This window comes from Macaca mulatta, chromosome 17 (assembly GCF_049350105.2).
Source record: "Macaca mulatta isolate MMU2019108-1 chromosome 17, T2T-MMU8v2.0, whole genome shotgun sequence".
Lineage (NCBI taxonomy): Eukaryota > Metazoa > Chordata > Mammalia > Primates > Cercopithecidae > Macaca > Macaca mulatta.
The window spans coordinates 17,764,110-17,785,095 of record NC_133422.1 but is presented as its reverse complement, the minus strand read 5'-3'; the positions used below and the strand labels follow the sequence as shown (position 1 = coordinate 17,785,095).

Genomic DNA, 20,986 nt, shown 5'->3' with positions numbered 1-20,986 from the left:
GTTTGCTAAGAATGATGGTTTCCAGCTGCATCCATGTCCCTACAAAGGACACAAACTCATCCTTTTTGATGGCTGCATAGTATTCCATGGTGTATATGTGCCACATTTTCTTCATCCAGTCTGTCACTGATGGACATTTGGGTTGATTCCAAGTCTTTGCTATTGTGAATAGTGCCACAATAAACATATGTGTGCATGTGTCTTTATAGCAGCATGATTTAGAATCCTTTGGGTATATACCCAGTAATGAGATGGCTGGGTCCTATGGTACATCTAGTTCTAGATCCTTGAGGAATCGCCATACTGTTTTCCATAATGGTTGAACCAGTTTACAATCCCACCAACAGTGTAAAAGTGTTCCTATTTCTCCACATCCTCTCCAGCACCTGTTGTTTCCTGACTTTTTAATGATCGCCATTCTAACTGGTGTGAGATGGTATCTCATTGTGGTTTTGATTTGCATTTCTCTGATGGCCAGTGATGATGAGCATTTTTTCATGTGTCTGTTGGCTGTATGAATGTCTTCTTTTGAGAAATGTCTGTTCATATCCTTTGCCCACTTTTTGATGGGGTTGTTTGTTTTTTTCTTGTAAATTTGTTTGAGTTCTTTGTAGGTTCTGGATATTAGCCCTTTGTCAGATGAGTAGATTGCAAAAATTTTCTCCCATTCTGTAGGTTGCCTGTTCACTCTGATGGTAGTTTCTTTTGCTGTGCAGAAGCTCTTTAGTTTAATGAGATCCCATTTGTCAATTTTGGCTTTTGCTGCCGTTGCTTTTGGTGTTTTAGACATGAAGTCTTTGCCCATGCCTATGTCCTGAATGGTACTACCTAGGTTTTCCTCTAGGGTTTTTATGGTATTAGGTCTAACATTTAAGTCTCTAATCCATCTTGAATTAATTTTCGTATAAGGAGTAAGGAAAGGATCCAGTTTCAGCTTTCTACTTATGGCTAGCCTATTTTCCCAGCACCATTTATTAAATAGGGAATCCTTTCCCCATTTCTTGTTTCTCTCAGGTTTGTCAAAGATCAGATGGCTGTAGCTGTGTGGTATTATTTCTGAGGACTCTGTTCTGTTCCATTGGTCTATATCTCTGTTTTGGTACCAGTACCATGCTGTTTTGGTTACTGTAGCCTTGTAGTATAGTTTGAAGTCAGGTAGCGTGATGCCTCCAGCTTTGTTCTTTTGACTTAGGATTGTCTTGGAGATGCGGGCTCTTTTTTGGTTCCATATGACCTTTGACCCTGAAGGAAGCACTAAACATGGAAAGGAACAACCGGTACCAGCCATTGCAAAAACATGCCAAAATGTAAAGACCATCGAGGCTAGGAAGAAACTGCATCAACTAACGAGCAAAATAACCAGTTAATATCATAATGGCAGGATCAAGTTCACACATAACAATATTAACCTTAAATGTAAATGGACTAAATGCTCCACATAAAAGACACAGACTGGCAAACTGGATAAAGAGTCAAGACCCATCAGTCTGCTGTATTCAGGAGACCCATCTCACACGCAGAGACATACATAGGCTCAAAATAAAGGGATGGAGGAAGATTTACCAAGCAAATGGAGAACAAAAAAAAGCAGGGGTTGCAATACTAGTCTCTGATAAAACAGACTTTAAACCATCAAAGATCAAAAGAGACAAAGAAGGCCATTACATAATGGTAAAAGGATCAATTCAACAGGAAGAGCTAACTATCCTAATTATATATGCACCCAATACAGGAGCACCCAAATTCATCAAGCAAGTCCTTAGAGACTTACAAAGAGACTTAGACTCCCATACAATAATAATGGGAGACTTCAACACTCCACTGTCAACATTAGACAGATCAATGAGACAGAAAGTTAACAAGGATATCCAGGAATTGAACTCATCTCTGCAGCAAGCAGACCTAATAGACATCTGCAGAACTCTCCACCCCAAATCAACAGAATATACATTCTTCTCAGCACCACATCACACTTATGCCAAAATTGACCACATAATTGGAAGTAAAGCACTCCTCAGCAAATGTACAAGAACAGAAATTATAACAAACTGTCTCTCAGACCACAGTGCAATCAAACTAGAACTCAGGACTAAGAAACTCACTCAAAACCGCTCAACTACATGGAAACTGAACAACCTGCTCCTGCATGACTACTGGGTACATAACAAAATGAAGGTAGAAATATCGATGCATTTCTTAACACAAAATTGTAATGAGAATGATCAACAGTGAGGAATGGAGAAAAGTTATATTACATGTTTGACAACATTCTAAAAGATACTGAAGAGGTGTTAGTTGATCTTTATTTGATATATATCTCTATTAACTGACCTTCCTTTGATACATTTGGCACCTTTGGGCTTATTGACTCTTTAATAGGGTGAGTAACATCTAAAATTGAGAAGCTTATTATGTACTTCTCAACCATGTTGCTCATTGTTTCTGATTCCTTTCAACTCTATATGTCAGAGATTATTAGGAAGGTATTTTGTTGCTTTTAATTTTTATCAGGAGGTGGTATCTGTAAAAGAGATCACCAAATATTATAAATATATTGCACAAATATCTGAACATAACAAGGTAAATTATTTGCTTTTCAAGAAAATATTTTTATTTTTAATGTAAATTTTATTTATTTATTTACATTTTTATTTTAAATGTTTATGGGTACATAGCAGGTGTACATATAGTGGGGTCAAGAAAAAATTTTTAAAAATTTCTTGAAAGTATTTGGCAAGAAAAGCATTGATATCCAAACACATAAGCAAAAACCAAGTTTTTCTTTGTAAACTTTAAGTAAAAGAAATGAATACGCTCCTAGGATTTCTGAGGGAAAAATATAGTGAACATAAAAATTCATATCTAGGTAAGCATCTAATTCGTGTTGAAATTGAATGGAAAATTATCAGATATCCAACAGCCTTTCTACATATGTACTTTGTTGAAAATGTATTACTTAAAGAAGTACTCTAGTCAACCAAAAATTCTCAAAAAAATTTCAATACAAATAGGAAATGCTTATTTAACAAATGGAAGTGATAAAACAAACCAGGAAAACAGTGTTAAGTCTAACTTACTATTACTAATATAATTGTTTAAATGTTAAAATATATAACAATTCCTTAGGACAAATGCATATAAAGTGAAATTATGCCATGGCTGAATTGATTAATAGCTTATAAATATAACATTCAGATATTGTGTGGAGGAAATATGACAAAAATATCTTGATGAAAGCTAACTAAAAATACACAATTTATTCTTATCAAAATAAAGATGAAATAAACATGATAAAGAATAAAATACAAAACAAGTATGGTAAATCCTAAATATTTTATATGGTTTAGAAATAAATAAGTGAAATATCTAAAAAGTAACAAAGAATATTAGTTGAATATTTACAGAAGAAACAATAATGGAGTTTGAATAAAAAGAAATGTTCACTAAGATTTACAGAGAATTATAAAATCAGAATATAAATTGGGTTTTGCCTGAAAAAGTTGTTTTTATTTATTTTTTATTATTATTATGTTTCTTTTTCTTCATAGTAGCAGTTCCCACTATAAAAAAGTTGCTTTTTAAAAACTATTATTTAAAAACTACACAATAATGATATTGTCATGTCTCAGCCAGGAAACCCTTCCTGGAAACAACAGTTATAAAATATAACAAAATATTTACTGTAAAACTATTTAAGCACACTGACTGATAAGTGACTAAAGCTGGAATAAACTGCAGGAAAGGTTACTCCCAAAAGGCAGCAACTGTGAGAGGTAAGAATTGCAAGTTCCTGCTTACAAAAAATATTAGAGCACTCCCCATCTTTTCCATTTCCGGTAACAGAGAACAGCAGCATTACTGCATTGAGGTAGTGGGGAACTGAGAACATCTTCAGCAGAGTTGAAAATCAGGGTGGGCTCATGGAATTGAGAGCCATAGAAAAAGACATAAAATTGGCTCTGGATCCATTTTGTAAGCAGCCTTTTATTTTTTTTTCTCTATATGTAATCAGACAGTCTTACTCCTTTGAGACAGTTCATTTACATTTATTCTACTTAAAAATGTATTTTGGTTGAAAACTACCATTCTATAATTTGTTTCAATTAACCTGCATGTTTTATGGCACTTCCCTTTCCTTTTGTAGCTTTTGTATTAATAAAATCTTTCTGTTTAACCTCTGATATATAGACCTCTTACATAATGCTATTATATGACCTTGCTGAATACACACACCATACACACACATGCACACACATACACACACATACACACAAACACACTCTAACTGTACTTTCAGAAGTTACTGATGAGATTAAAACATGTATTCTTGAGTTACACAGTCTAATTAAAACAATTACTTTTACAGCTTCCCCACTCATGTTCAGACGTTAGAATAACTTCATTTATCCCTTCCAGACTTATTTTTGTCATGCATATTAATTCCAAAATGTTTTAACTTTTACATTATTTTATATTTATCTCTATGTGCCAACATATTTGTCTTTTCCAGTATTCTTCATTCCATTCTGCAATACTGTTTGTGACTGAAATCATTTTTCTTCAGTCTGAAAAAAGTCCTTACAAGATTGTCTTTATGATTATATGCTGGCAATAAGTTTACGTTTGGTTGAGAGATATATTTTTGTTTTCATGTATGGAGCATACTTTTGGTAGACAATGAATTATAGATTGGCAGTTATTCTCCTTCAGCACTTTCATAGTATTATTTGCTTTCCGTCTTTGATATTTGGTGTTTGAAATCATTTCAGTCTCGTGGGGTTTTTTTTTTGTTTTTTTGTTTTTTGAGACAGAGTCTCCCTGGGTCGCCCAGGTTGGAGTGCAGTGGCGCGATCTCGGCTCACTGCAAGCTCCACTTCCAAGGTTCACGCCATTCTCCTGCCTCAGCCTCCCTAGTAGCTGGGACTACAGGTGCGCGCCACTACGCCCGGCTAATTTTCTTTGTATTTTTAGTAGAGACGGGGGTTTCACCGTGTTAGCCAGGATGGTCTCGATCTCTTGACCTCGTGATCCACCCGTCTTGGCCTCCCAAAGTGCTGGGATTACAGGCGTGAGCCACCATACCTGGCCTCCTCATTTTTTAAAAAATCAATTTAACTATGACTTACCTTGGTGGGCTATCTTTATATTTATTTGATTTGGGATTTCTAGAGCTTCTTCAAATAAATGGTTGATTTATTTCAACCATTTAAGAAAATTTCTAGCCATTATTTTTCCATTGATTGCTTTTGTCCCCTTGTCTTGCTCTTCTCCATGTGGTACTCCCATTGCATGTGTGTTAGAATTTTTGACTGGATTCTATACATCCTTTCTGCATTTTTCAGCATTTTTCATCCTTTACTCACATCGTACTTCAGTTTTGACATTTTCTATTAATCTGTTTTTCAGTTTACTAATTTTGTCTTCTTTCATACCTAATTTCTAATCATCTATTGAACTCATATATGACTTAACTTGAAATGCACTATATATTTCTAAAACTTCCTATTGATTCTTACAAGTTTACTTCTCTGGTGAAAGCCTCTATTTTTTTCATCAATTTGTCCTATCACCCCCATAATTGTATTAAAATTTTAATCATGTTAATCAATCGTAAAATACCAATTTTAAATACCTTATCTACTAACTTCAATATTTTGATCAACTCTGGATCTATTTTACGTCTTTTTTTTTTTCTGGTTTCTGTTATATGATGGTCCTCTTTCTTGGAATGCTTGGTAATTGTTTATTGACTGCTTGATACAGTCAGTAAGAATTGTGGAGAGACTTTATAATTTTAGCTTCCACTGAAGAGATGATTCACCCATTCCACAACTTGGCAGATACAGAGGGGTATAGGGAGGCTGATTACCTTCATCTCATCAGGGCTGAGCTGTGTCTACACTGGGCTGTGGTTTGAGTAAGGCTCTGGCCACGTACACTTCACTCTTGGCCCCAGAGTTCAGCAGCAACTCTTCCTTGATTTTTATCTTTACCAAGTACTCCCAGGAGAGAGTTTGACTACAGAGTGTCAACTTAGCTCTCCCTAAACAACGTTCAATCCAATCTGTGTTATTTGTCCCCTCTTACTGGTACCTCTTTGTTTATAACACAGGAATTCTGTAAGAAATATTCTGATATGTTCACCACATGCTTTCAGGTCAATTTCTTGGCTTTCCATTTCATACCACTTCAAATGTGGACAGACAAGTGTCTTGAAAAGAACACCAACCATTGAAGCCCCTCAAGTCTCAATCCTTCCTTCCTTCATTTTCCTACTGCTCCTTCTAGCTGCCAAGGACTTTGCTGGCTTCCTGCTCCCCACAAGTTGCCCTGTCCCATAGGCCCAGATTCTCACTTACCCAGGACTTGCGACTTCAGAAGAAAAGCAGTCACAGATGATCACCTCACCTATGAGAGGTTCTATCTACTCTAGAATTTTAGTGCCTGTAGTTATTGTTGTTTCTGAAGCCCCCTGATTCCTTTAAACATATTTTTAAAACAAATTTTTATGAACTTTTCTGGTTTTTATAGCAACATTGTTCTGCCACAAATTGCCCTATCCTACCCAGATAGAGAAGTCTCTCATTTATGTTTTAAAGTTTCATAAATGAAATATAAGTATATTAATATTATACAACTATAAATATAGTAAGGATAAGGAAATAAAATTATCACACAGAATACATTTGATTTTGAAGTGTGAGAATGAAAAAATGATTTCATATGAGATTGTGACATATGGATGGATGTGGCAGAAGGAGAAACAGGCATAAGGAACTAGTATCTAGAAACCCTTAAAATACATAAGGCATTGTTACTATCCTACAAACATTATAAGCATTATCTCTAATAAGTTAATATATATTCTGATTATCCTCAAAACAAACATAATAAAAGAAAATGTATTTTTGTTGCCTTTGAAAATTTTTTCTTAAGGGAGTCTGCTCACACACTGGGCTGTGGGGCACAGATACAAACCACATATTGTATATTTTCACGAGTTACTCATGATTATCAAGTTGGGATTAGAATTGTCCAGCGATGACACATTCTATGCCAAAAGAATATTCTTTTGCAATATTTTAGGACTTTCTTCAGAAACCTCCTTTCACATTTCAATAAGGAAGAGAATCTGAAAAGGAGCAAACATGCAATGTTTTTTCTTATGTATATATACCTAAAGTTTGTATGTATTTTACATTTTTAGTACGTGCATAAAAGACAGTAGAGAAATGTAAGAAATACACATCACACATTTAATTTACAGTAACTGTTCAGCTCTGTTGTTGTCTTTTTTGTGCTCACCTTTTTTGAATTGGCTTCATAGACTCTCTCACAAAGTCACTTTACTTTCATATTTTGCACCAATTAATTATCTTCAAGATTCCCCTCAAAGATGGGAACCAGCAAGAATGCTTCCTGGGACTAAACCAGCAAGAGTGCTTCCTGAAACTTAAAAGAAGTTTTATGCGTATTTTAAAGCAACGTAGACATTTCTACAAATATTCCCATCCATGTTGTAGTATATAAACCAGATTCAAAGCACAATTAAAGAGTTTTCTTATTTAAGCATAAATGTCTTTCTTGTGATATGAGTCATTGAGGGTCACATCCGAGTATAGCCCCACATGAAGAATTGAAAAACTCTCATTCGTAAGTTGGCATAAACTGGGAAATAAGTTGGTGAATATAGGACTATGTCAAAGTATCCTTTTAGTTCTGTGATTCTGATAGTTTTAGAATTCCGGGAGCAGAAAGAATACATTTTTCTCTCAGTCTGTTTACTGTGTATTGGGGTTATGAGCAAGGAGCTTCCCTTCCATTATCACAGCAGACTCCTATGGAATTCTTTATGCTTTTTTTTCAGGGAAAATGGATTTGAGGGACATTTTGAATGGTGCATCACAGATGAACAAATGTTGTTTGTGGTTGAACGTTACATTACAGATGACAAAACAAAATTACACTTATTTTAATATGTGCATACAGATGGTCTATTTTTAGACACCAGGAGATTGGGGAAGAAATAAGGATATAAAATAAAAGGTGTAATCACTGATAAAAATATTTATTGATGTATTTTAAAGTTTCAGTGGGATGATTTTTCAAAAATATATAAATCACCAAATTGTCAAAATTAGCAGAAAATCTGGCAATCATACCTAAGAGAGATGTTTAGAAAGTTTATAAACAACTAACCACGGGGATCAAATCATAGTTAAAATTTGACACAAATATTGAAGGAGGAGGGAAATGACACAAATCCCAATGTCATTAATATTGAACTTCGTTCACTACAAAAGGTGGGTAAATGGTTATTTCCTCTCATCCAGTGTCTTCCTGCACTAAAATTACTTCGTTCCCTTCCCCTTCCCCTTCCCCTTCCCGTTCCCTTCCCTTTCCTTTCGACGGAGTCTCACTCTGTTGCCCAGGCTGGAGTGCAGTAGCGCTATCTCAGCTCACTGCAGCCTCCACCTCCCGGGTTCAAGCGATTCCCCTGTCTAAGCCTCCAGAGTAGCTGGGATTACAGGCATGCACCACCACACCCAGCTAATTTTTGTATTTTAGTAGACACAGGGTTTCACCATGTTGGCCAGGCTGGTCTCGAATTCCTGACCTCAGATAATCTGCCCGCCTCGGCCACCCAAAGTGCTAGGATTATAGGAGTGAGCCACCGTGCCTAGCCTAAAGTTACTTTTCTTACATTCTGTCTTTTTAAATTTTTTGCCCTTTTATTAATGTTTTTAACTAATAGCTGCTTTCATGTAGTTTGGCAATTGTATTATATTTGGAACTGTTATATATATATTTCTTTTCTGGAAAATGGGAAATCGTACACACCCTTCCCTCATATCTTCCTAAAGCAGCTATGAGTCGAAACCCATTTTGTAGTGCTGGTGATCTTAAAGTATATTTAAAGGATGTATAACACGCTATGTAATATCTATGATGGTAAAACCTGAAGAAAACTAGAACTTACTCTATTTGTGATTGGTCTAAAATATTAAATAAAACATGAATGAGGAAGGTACAGTATATCAAGAAGTTAGTTTCGAAAAAAAAAAAGTTTAGTTGAACTGAAGAATTAGAGTTTTCTTCTCATTCCAGATGCACAGTCTTCGGGTGCTGCCCAGTAGCAGAGTAACTGTTTGATCTTTTTAACCCAAGTTCATCCTGTCAGACACGTTAGCCCTTTTGAGGTATCCTATAAAATACTGAGGTATGTGAAATAGTATTTCTTTTTAAGTACTACTTAGATTTTATTTCTTCCTAAATTTCTTCCTTAACTACTTTCATCAGATGGATTATAAACGGTTTCTACTAAAAATCACTCAGCAACTTTACATAGATAGCTGTGCCACATTAACTGATAGTACTCAGGGCAGAAATCAATCACATCCACCTCTGCTGGCTGTGACATTTTCTACAACTAATCTAAAAGACTTCCTGTTATCTACTACCTTTAATTAAATTTTCTATCAAAGGCAACCTTTTGCATACGAATTACTTTTTGGTTAATATTGTATCTTTTTGTAATGTTTTTGAAGACATTTTAAGAAAGAGTAATCCAAATTTAAGCTAAAATTCCAAAGCATGTATTAATTCCAATGAATATAATTCAACAGGGGTATGAATTGATGGAGAGAAAATCTTCCATTTGGCCTCAGTGTTAAGGCTTGGGTTCTTGCCCTTGTTTGTAAGGCGACTTAAATTTCTGCTTCCAGTCCTGTTCAGTACCCCATAAAGCACTTTTGTATGAATGAGAAAAAAACCATTGCTTCTGGCAACTGCAACATAATGGGCATGTAGCTTGACAAGCATATTACAGGCTGCATTTCAGACTCCGCTTACCCTCTCCATCAGGCACCATCCTGCAGGGCTGTTGTACGCAGTGAACTTATTTGGAACCAATGACATGCTCATCTGATAAAAAGCACAACAGTTAATCTAGTTACAGGTGAGAACTCAAGCAGCTTCACTCCAAGTGCTGATTCTTCTGCCTCAGAATTTCCTTAGTTTTCCTTAATTCAAAGTAGAATTAAGTAGGTTTCATAGGACAGATTCTCCTGAGGCATCAGCTTCCACATAACCAAACTAAGAATTGCATTGGAATATGGACATCTGATGAGGTCATTTGATAAGCTGATCCCTAGATACAGTCCCTGTACCTCTAACTTCCAGCTAAATAGAGAAGACTGTCCTGAATGGCCCACCATTCTCTGGGATTCTAACTGCATTGATCACATCAGGGTTCACATGGATATTTACCTTAGGCAGCGCAGTATTTCCAAGACTTCCAGAGGATCCATCTGTACGTGGACTCTTATTCTTTCCTACCTTATTAAAACCCTTCGCCTGTGTCATCTCAAACTTCAGTTTTCTCACCCTAAAACTCTCCTACATCCTCCGACTCTGCCGTGAGCGTTCTCTATGTTTTGAAAACCTCCTGCCCCACAAATGAGTGTACTTTCCCTTCACACTCTTCAAGTCGAGATTTATGATTTTTCACTTTCTGTACCTCAAGGTCTTGATGGGGTTAAATACATTCTATTTATTTAATGTGACTTGAGACTCTAATTATTAAATGTCACTTTATTCTTTCTCATACTGCCCCTTCAAGCCCATTCTCTCAAGTTGTTCTTGCCTGTGTCTTGGTAAAAATCACAGGACCCATAGATTTTCCTGGTGATTCTCAGTTACTTTTAGGTAGTACAATGTCCATTGTAGTTTAATGATCACATAAATGTAAAACTTCCCTTCTTTCCTGGTTTGTGACTACAAACTGTAGGTGAAAGGGAGCTATAGTTGGCTTCTTCCTAATTATTGCATCAACTCTGTCACTGCATGTCACCACCTGCTGTTTGGAGCCCCTCCAGGGTCCTAGTGGAAGAAAGGAGAAGTGATAAGGGAAAGAAAAGCTGTTACTTGTCTGTGCATGTATAATTTAGCATGTTGCATTCTGTCAATCAGGTGACAAAACTCTCACTCTTTCTCCTGTTGGAGCTTTGGTGGGTTCTCAGGAGACGATTCCTGGGTATCTCTCAATTATATTATTTTCAACCTGGGAAATTCTGCATCTGACTGGCCATGTACAACTCTGGTTTACCCCCCTTGTTTTTCTTAAATGTTTGCATCTTCTGGGTCATTTCACATTTCCAGGTAGGCCTCTTGAATGAAGCTTTCTCAAGACTACTTAATTTTGGTTCTTGGATAAGATCCATGTCTGGCCACAGGAAATTTCCATATATTCTGGCACCCTCTAAAGTCTTAGACTGGGCTCATCAATTAGTAGCCCTGTTTGCCCAGGAGACTTACCCATTTTCATAGCTGAAAGTCCCATCTCCTGGAAACTCCCTTAGCCCTGGGAAAACCAAACCTCTTGGTCATTGTGCCTTGAGGTACAGAAAAATTATCCCTTCTCTGATGCCAGTAGGGCCAGCTATTACCAAGCCATCTCACATTTAAATTCTAATAGGTAGGAGGCAGATACCTGTTCTTATAATATTCAAAGTCTAAAAACGAATGCTAAGCTCCCTCTAAGTTCTTTCTGAAGATGTTTCATTTGACTTAATGAAGAGGAGGCATCCACTTCTTCCCCTCACCAAGGAAGTGGGGGACAGAATACTCAGCTCATGAAGCAAAGGTCTCCCGGAGAGTAGATGATGGGCTAATGCTAGTGCAACCTGTTTCTCAGTCTTACAGATAACTTGGACACATGGTCTAGCAACTTGCTTTAGAATATGGGGTTACTTGAATCAGCTGTGTTGCTGCGGACTTTTGAGATCTTTAACCAAGATGCTGAGTCAATAAGAATAATATTTAATATCATATTTCTAGACCTAAACATGAAGTTAGTGTTCTCTGTTCCTTTAAGTCTATCTCTTCTTCCTTCAAGATTAACAGTAACTTTGAAATGTCTGACATCAGATTAGCCACTTGATCATCTTCTTTGTTGCTTTTAAAAATGGCTACAAGGCTTTATGTAGTCATTACAAGAGTTTCCCTATATCAAAATCATTTTAAATTTCTATTTTATGTTATTACCTAGTATGTGTTGAATTCAGAAAAATATATTGTCCTCACATGTTGCCCCTCTTGTATTCTTTTTCATTTAAGTACAGTATTTAATTTTTTTTAAAAAAATCAGTATAGTTTATTCTTAATAGTAAGGTGTAAAAATATGTTGAGTTTATGGGAATGCTAAGCTTGACCAAAGGATATTTGCAACAGAGTTTGAATTTTCAGCTCAGGCAACTAGGCACATTCAATAGTTTTTAACACAAGCATCAGACCATTCCATTTTAAACTACCCGGTCAAAAGTCTGTCGATGACTCATCTGTATTTTCTCACAAAGAAACATATATACACACACAAACACACACACATTCATAAACACTCTGAATAATCTGAATACAATGAGTTTTTTGTGAATTTAGAACAGATTTATTTTCATTTTATGCATTCCCTTTCTGATCACTCTACTCCCATCTCAGGGGAAGAAGACAAATCTTTAAAGTAAATCCTATGTCCATCGTGCATCATAAGACGACAATATTCAGTAGGAATTCTCAACCATAGAGACACTCTTTGAACACCTGCAGACAATAAAATGATAATTTTTAGCCTTGGGTTAAGTAATCATCTGCTCTCTGGCATTAGATAACTATTGCATAAACATTTCTTATTCTCCTTTGTTACCAAAAAACAGACATCATTAATTATGGAGCTGAAACCCAATGCAGGTAGTTCGGTGCTTCTTTGAGAGGTAGTCTTATAGCAAAAATACAGCTCATTCAGGAGAAAAACATCAAAATGAATTCACTTTGAAGGTCATATATTGATATCTAAAGAATGTGCTGGTAAATACATTCATTTACCCAAATGTATAATTTTGCTTCAATTATAATTATATGTGAAAACCACATCAACTGATGTTAAAAGCTGAGAATATGTAATAAAAACACTAAAACACATGAGAAATTTATGACACCAAAGATTCAAATAATTCACAAGTCCTGAGAAATCATTGGTAGCTACCATCACCTCCATGCTCCAAATGGTTAAGGATCACACAATTTTAATGTATGTGTGGAATCTCAACTCTACCATATTATAATTGCATGGATTTTGGCAAATCAGTCCCAATGACTAACAGACTTACCAATTCTTAACATTAAGAAATGTTTCTAGTGAAGCTGTTTTTAAAAAATACAGTGTAGTGACAATGATTTGGGGGGCTGAGAAAAACATTGCATGAACAGTATATAGTCAGTAATTGCATATATTTTTAGCCAATCTTACCTGTATAGTAGCTCTTAGTGTCTGAAGCTAACTAATGGAAATATGACACATGTGAACCTTCTCTCAGGTGTAGCTATAGAAAGATAATGACTGACAGTCACTGAAGTACTTTCCCAAGAACCTCTAGCATAACTTAGCCAGCACTTAACTTTGGGTGAGATGATATGGAAAAATACAAATGGTTAATTTTTTACAACTGCCAAGGCATATGTTTGTAAAACTTCCAAATATTGAGGACAAAAGAAGCTATAAGTCAGAGGAAAAACAGGTCCACAAAAATGGTTAGGTGCCCAGATGACTGGGTGCTTTTAATAGAAGCACTGACAGCTGGAAGACAGTGGAGACATGGTTTCAAAAATCCGAGGTTAAAAACATTTCCAACCTCGAGTACTATACTAAGCTAATATTAGGCAAGAATGACAATAGAAAGATGACATACATACATACATACATACATATATATATATATATATCTCCTCAGAAATTTAACTTTTTATGCATTCCTTCTATATTCTGCCATAACAAGGAAGTAAATTATTAGGTTGCTACAAAAGTAATTGCTTTTTTTGCCGTTGAAAGTAATGGCAAAACTGCAATAACATTTGCATCGACATAATAAAAAGAGAAATATAAGCTGCACCAAACAGGGGATACAAACAAACATTATGGATAAGGTGAAGGGATATCCCAGGGAAGCAAATATGCACCTATCTCACAGAGCAACCAGACAAAACTGGAATATGTCAGAACCTCTGGGAGGGATGATTCCAAAAAGAAGACATTGATGCAATACCTACTGCATTTGCGTGGCTTAAAAGCAAATTTAGATAATTATTGGAAAGCCAGTGTTGGAAGTAACAAGTAATATTTAGTATACTGAACAAATGGGGAAAAAAAAAAAAAGCAACATGGATACTAATAGACCTAGGGAACAACAGCCAAAAGATTTGTGCAAGAAAGGAAAACTAGTCATGGTGCAAAATATGTTTAGTTGTGCATAGCATATGTGTAATTTTGGTAATACAAACAGAAAACTGATATAACCAAACTTATCATATAAAATATTGAGAAGGTAAAAAAAAAATGTATTTGGTGTGTGTTGGTATGATATTAGATTTGGGGTCGAAATTGGGACATCAGTAGAAAATGTCTAGTATTAAAAAACCAGGAATTAGTAATATAAGTGAGCTTAGTAGAGATGTGAAAGTAAATATCTAAAGAATAAGCTAAAGAGTTTCAAGTAGTTGCTTTTAGGGAACAACCTGAGGGAAAGGGAAGACAAGGAACTTTTCCTTATTTCCTGGTTGATCCTTATCCATATCCTATTGATCCTTATCCATCCTTGCCTGTCCACCTCAGGCTTTCTGGAAGGCTGCCCTCTATGGTTTACAATACCCAGACTCCTTTGCCCTCTGACTTGCAGCTGGGTTTGTCCAGTGGGATGTACTAAGAGGAAATTTAAATATCAAAGGGCAGGAGGAGAGGAAGATAAAAGTATTTACCTTAATCCCTCCTGCTTTCTGACTCTCTCTTGCACTAACAAGTGTCCCCCTTCCAGGCTTGACCTCTCACCTGAACAGAATTAATGAATAAATTCAAAATTTAAATCGAAATAGTCCGTTGTATAACCTATGTTTACTTTTTCATTTTAAGCATGATAAAATCTTAACCATTGACATATTAGGCAGCTGACAGTTAAAATATATTTAGAATAAATGCATGTATACTTGCCCAATATAATAGATACAAGCTTGAATATTTGTTCCAGAGAATTGAGACTTGGTCTGTTCCTGGAAACTCATTTTTAGACTTACCTCTGTGCTCTGGTGGTGCAGGTGGACATGAGCATGGCTGAGGATCCTGTCAAGATTGCTGAAATCAGACATTACTTGAAGATATTAAGGGACTTTATATTGTAAAACCCTGGTATCCTTCCCAGTCCACCCTCAACTGACTGGCATGCACCCCTACACCCGAATATGTGCACACACACACACACACAGACCTGGGAAAAAATGAGAGAGCCTACCTACATCCCCCCTCCACCAAAAAAAAAAATACACCCAAGGACATGGACCTTGCCTCAGGTACTGCAAAATGTAGAGGGAACAGACACTGATAATGTGACAATTTGCATTTTTCAATATTAAAGAAGAAAACCCGAGGCTTTGTACAATATTCTTAAGGAATTATTGCAAATATAATATATTTGAGCTACTACAGTAGCCTTATCAGGAAACCTACCTTTAGCTGACCTTAATGACGATGAAAGTGCAGTGCTGACCTGTCTACCTGTACAAGCACTTACAGGTAATTTGAAAAAAATGCAAATTCGAATGTCTATTGGGCCACTGGCAAAAACAGCTACAAGAGGCTGCCATAATAATCTCTGAAAGCAGTAGTTTACAAGAACAGGTTAGGATGAGGTCAGGGAAGGAGGATGGCAATGCTGATCATAGTAGATCAATACTGACACTGTCTTGATTCCTTACATTGTATTGTACGCATTTAGTTTACCCTGAGTAGTAATCCTCAACCTACTTCTGCATTTTTTCTCCAAACGCCAATCTAAGAGCATATGGACAACCTATTTATATGTTTCTGTTTGAAAAATGTCCATGATATAAATTGGTTAATCTCTTTTTATTGTCCTTCCAAATCGGCTCGCTTTGCTTTAAGATCCACATCTTATTCTGTTATCTGATATACACAGAAAATTACTTCTAAAAATATTTTCTGTAACTTGTATGGTTCATCAGATGCTGAATAATAAAACAAGACTAATTTTCATATTTTATGTCTTAATGTCTCATTATAGTTAATAATAATTGGGAAAATATATAAACTGGGGAAGAGCTCAATTTAGGAAACACAGTGTCTTAATAAAGCCACAAGATAAATTGTGACTTTGCATTATCTCTTTTTCTACCCACTGTGTTCACCCTTTTTAAGAACTCAAACTGGCTGGTTTTTATACTGCCCTTCAATCTCATGCGACAGATACTCATTGATTATTTAGCATTTCCCAGGCACAATGTTAAGGAATTCTCATAGAGATAGGAGTTGAGTCCATGTCATCTGACTTCAAGTGCAGTGCTTAATCAACCACCATTCACCACCTCCATTCTAATGGACCTGTGATTAGTTGCTCAAGACATTTCATCATTCTGAAAGTGAAATAAAAGGTAGTCCTTTATCTTATGATTTAATACAAAATGTACTTACCTTCTTCACATGAAGTCATGTATTCTCCTTAGTGAGAAACAGATGGGAGAAATACAGTGTTATAATTGAGAAACAGATGGCTCCTGTAGTAGCCAAATTAATGACCTCCCCAAATATATTTAAGCCCTACCAGACTTGGTGGCTCATGCCTGTAATCCCACCACTTTGGGAGGCTGAGGCAGTCAGATCCTTTGAGGTCAGGAGTTTGAGACCAGCCTGACCAATATAGTGAAACCCCATCTCTACTAAAAGTACAAAAATTAGCTGGGCATGGTGAGGCACGCCTATAATCCCAGCTACCTGGGATGCTGAGGCAAGAGAATCACTTGAACCTAGGAGGTGAGGTTGCAGGGAGGCGAGATAATGCTACTGCACTCCAGCCTGGGCAACAGAGCAAGACTTTGTCTTAAAAAAAAAGAGATTCAAGCCCTAATCCCCAGAACATGTTACCCTGTGTGGTGAAGGAAACTGTACAGATGTGATTAAATTAAGGCTCCTGCAATAGGGAGATTATCCTGGATCATCCAGATAGGCCCAACATAATCAGCAGAGTTCTTACAAGAGGGAGCAGGTGATGTGATGACAGAAGCGGAGGCTGAGTGATGTAGCCATGAGCCTAGAAATGGGGGCTTACTCTGGAAGCTGGAAAACACGTGAAATAAATGGATTCTTCTCTAGCACCTGCAGCAGGAACACAGTTTTGTCACCAGCTTGATTGTGATGCTTTGTACTTCTGACCTCCAAAAATGTAAGAAAATACACGTGTTATTTTAAGCCACTGAGTTTGTGGTAATTTTGTTACAGCAGCAGTGGGAAATTCATGCAGTTTCTTTTTAGTTCACCAAGCACAAATCTTACATACGACTTGCCAGAGTATGAGGGCACAGTGCAAACAAAACACAATCTACTTTTGATCCACTAGGCACATATATGTTTGCTCTTTATTTGTCTTCTAGTCCTACTCACTGATGTGTATGCCATTCATAGGCTTCTAAAGCAATCTTTCATTTCTTTCTCAACTGTAGTTGGCCTTCTGTATCCATCAGTTCCATATCAATGGATTCAACCAACTGTATGTAGATTGTAAGTATTCAAAAAATTTTTTTCACAAAGTTACAAAAAGAAAAACTTACATTTGCTACATGCCAAGTACTATGTTGAATCCATGAGAATAAAGTAACGTGTAGGCATTGTATTAGGTATTATTATATACTAGTTTCCAAAGGAACACAGCAGGTGCTATTCTAGCTGCATTTTCAGCACTCCTGGAACCAATTAAAGCCAGCCAGATGTTAAGTGGAAACCATTTTTTAAACAGGAAAAGGAGTCAGAGTAGTACAGCAGGTATAGAGGATCACTGATATGATAAATGTTGTAGTGTATAGTATGTATATGTAGTGCATTTTTACATATATGGTGGAAAGATAAACTATCCCATTATAGTAGACTCTAGTCCTTCCCCTTCCAGAAATAAAACTTCTCCAAGAGTTTTATCATTTTCTTCATTTAAATTTCTAGAAACAAAACTTATGTCAGTCTTTTCATTAATATATGGAAGGATAGATATTATTTTTACTTTTTATCGTTCATCTTTCTATAGGTAGCCATTGTTTCAAGTTATAGTCTTTTCTAATTTGTCTTAAACACTATCTGGTTTTCCTTCAAATGAATTTTATATAAATGATCCTATCCAGATATAATGTATATACCATAAACTGTACATATTTAAAATATACAATTGGACAAGTTTTGACATGTTGCTAAGTCAGCAACCATCACCAGAATCAAGAAAATGAACACAACCGTCTGCCCCCTTAAAATTGTCTCCTGCCCTTGTGTAATTCCCCTCAGGTACCCCCTACCCTCAGCTGTAGACAACCATTGAACTGCTTTGTGTCACTCTAGATTAATTTACATTTTCTAGAGTTGTATATAAATGTTATACCATATGCTCACATTTTAATCTTGCTCATTCCTTCAGTACTTTTTTTGGGATTTATCCTTGCTGCATATATCAAGAGTTCATTTATTTTTAATGCTAAATAAGATTCCATTCTATGAATGTATCATAATTACCTTTTCAATTCACCTGTTGATGGACATTTGGATTATCTCTAGTTTTTGGCTATTACAAATTAATCTGCTGTAAACTTTCAGGTAATATGTTTATATGGGTGTATGTTTTCGTTTCTCATGGGTAAATACCTATGGGTGGTATGATCATCGTATGCTAGGTGGAAAAAAGGTGCCAAACTTTTATTTTTTTCTTTTGGAGACAAGGTCTGGCTCTGTTGCCCAGACTAGAGTACAGGGACTTGATTGTGGCTCACTGCAACCTCCAACTCCCAGGCTCAAGCCATCCTCTCAGCCTTCTGAGTAGCTGGAACTACAGGTGTGTACCACAATGCCCAACTAATTTCTGAATTTTTGGTAGAGATAGGGTTTTGCCATGTTACCAAAGCTGGTCTGGATCTGAGCTCAAGCGATCTGCCCCACTTTGGCCTCCCAAAGTGCTGGGATTATAGGCTTGAACCACTGCACCTAGTCCTGCCAAACTTTTAAAAACCTAATTATATTAATACTATTTTTCATTCTCACCAACAATTATACAATTTCTAGTTGTTTCTCATTCTCTCCAAGACTTGGTGTGATCTGCCATTATATTGGTTGTATAATGACATCTAATTTTATTTTGCATTTCCCTAATGACTATGAGGTTGAACATCATTTTATCCGATTGTCATCCATTTATCTTTGGTTAATGAGGGCTCTGTTCAAATACTTTGCACATTTAAAAAAACAAACTGTTGATATTGTCTCTTCAGTTTTTAGAAATATTAGACAATTACTATTTCTTTTCACTGCAATATATGATAGAATTAATCAGTGAAGCTATATGGGCCTGGAGTTTTCTTTATGGGGAGGTTTTTAACTAAAATTCAATTTCTTGAATAGATATAGAACTTCTCTTGCTATCTTTTTCTTTTTAGGTGAACTTTAATAGATTGTGTGTTTCAAGGAATTTTTCCTACTTTATAAGTGCTATAGAATTTATTCGCATTAAGTTGTTAATAATATTGCTTATTTTCCTTTAGTTATCTATCGATTCTGGAGCAGTGTCACTTCTCTTACTACATATAATATTGGCAATTTGTGTCTTCTCTTTTGTTCTTGGTTAGTTTGACTATTTTATTAATTTCCTGATACTCTCCAGTGCAGTGTGGATTTCTCCTACTATGTGATGTCAGGTAAACGTTCAAGTTAATATTCCTTCTTATTATTTCTAACACATTGAGTTAGAATAGCATATTTTAGCTCATTATGTTGTGAATAATACAGACTTTGCTATATTTTTCTATATTTAAACACCAATATCTGAATTTTCTAGTAGAATGGTGCATATTATTGAAAGAGGGGCTCTTTGAGTAAAAAAATATGGATTTGAATCCTGAATAATATCCATCATGATTTCCAGTTATCTCATGTGTGAATGAGGATAATAATACTTATCTTTTAGTCACTGGGAAGACTAAATGAGGCAAACTACATAAAGCATAGTAATTGACACATAAAACATTAATCAGTATATAACATTATTTGATTTTTAATTAATCTACACTATTTTTCTATCCATTGTCATTTCTTGTTTCAGATTAAAATTCAATGAATAAATCTTTATAAATCTCCTAAATTATTTTTCAAAAGGCATATTATGTTTTTGCATTCAGAATTATAAAAGCAATATTCTTGCCTCTTAAATTAGACTTTGTCAGAATTCCATTCGAATGGTCAGAGCAAAAGACTATCAATTATACAGTATTTGAAAAACAGACTTTTTGCATTAATATAGAAGTTTGCATGGCTTTGCCTTTAGAAAGAAAAATATTATGACTCTCTTTTCCCCCTTCTTGAAGTGCCTTGCCAATCACATGGCACCGTGATGTCAGATAGCAATGGCAGATGTCATTACAAGGATAGCAGACACAGTAAGAACTGGATTACTTCACGGAACATAATATGCTTTATTCAGGAATAAAGAAAATCATGCAATGGAAGAGAACGTAAAGTAGGAACAGAAGATTGCAAAGATCACAAAATATTCCAGTGTACTTCTTTTTTTCTTTAGTGACAGAAATATTTTAATAGTGCTCAGGCTGGTCTTGCACTCCTGGGCTCCAGCCATTCTCCATCCTCAGCCTCCTAAGTAGCTGGAATTACAGGCACATTACACCACACCTGGCTCCAACATACTTTTTGAGTGCATATATGACCCATGGGAACTCTAAGAAATAGTTTGCTACATTTGTTTTAAAGAAATTAGAGGTCCTTCAATGGTAGTTGGAGTCTGAAGGTTATGAACTAACATATGGAAGTTAGAATCCTGCATTTGTATCAAAAGAATCATGGTAATATGATTTAACAAAAAAACCATAACCAACCATAAATATGATTTCAAAC

At 35.8% G+C, this 20,986-nt stretch overlaps 1 long non-coding RNA gene across 1 annotated transcript; it reads right to left on the bottom strand.

The window, feature by feature from the left end:
* Positions 1-12,422: 12,422 nt before the first annotated feature.
* Positions 12,423-16,542, bottom strand: LOC114673418 (uncharacterized). Its single transcript, XR_013407793.1, has 3 exons — positions 15,118-16,542; positions 14,806-14,875; positions 12,423-12,597 (listed from the first exon to the last, which is right to left on the bottom strand). It is a non-coding gene; the product is annotated as an uncharacterized LOC114673418 (long non-coding RNA).
* Between the last annotated feature and the right edge of the window lie 4,444 nt (positions 16,543-20,986).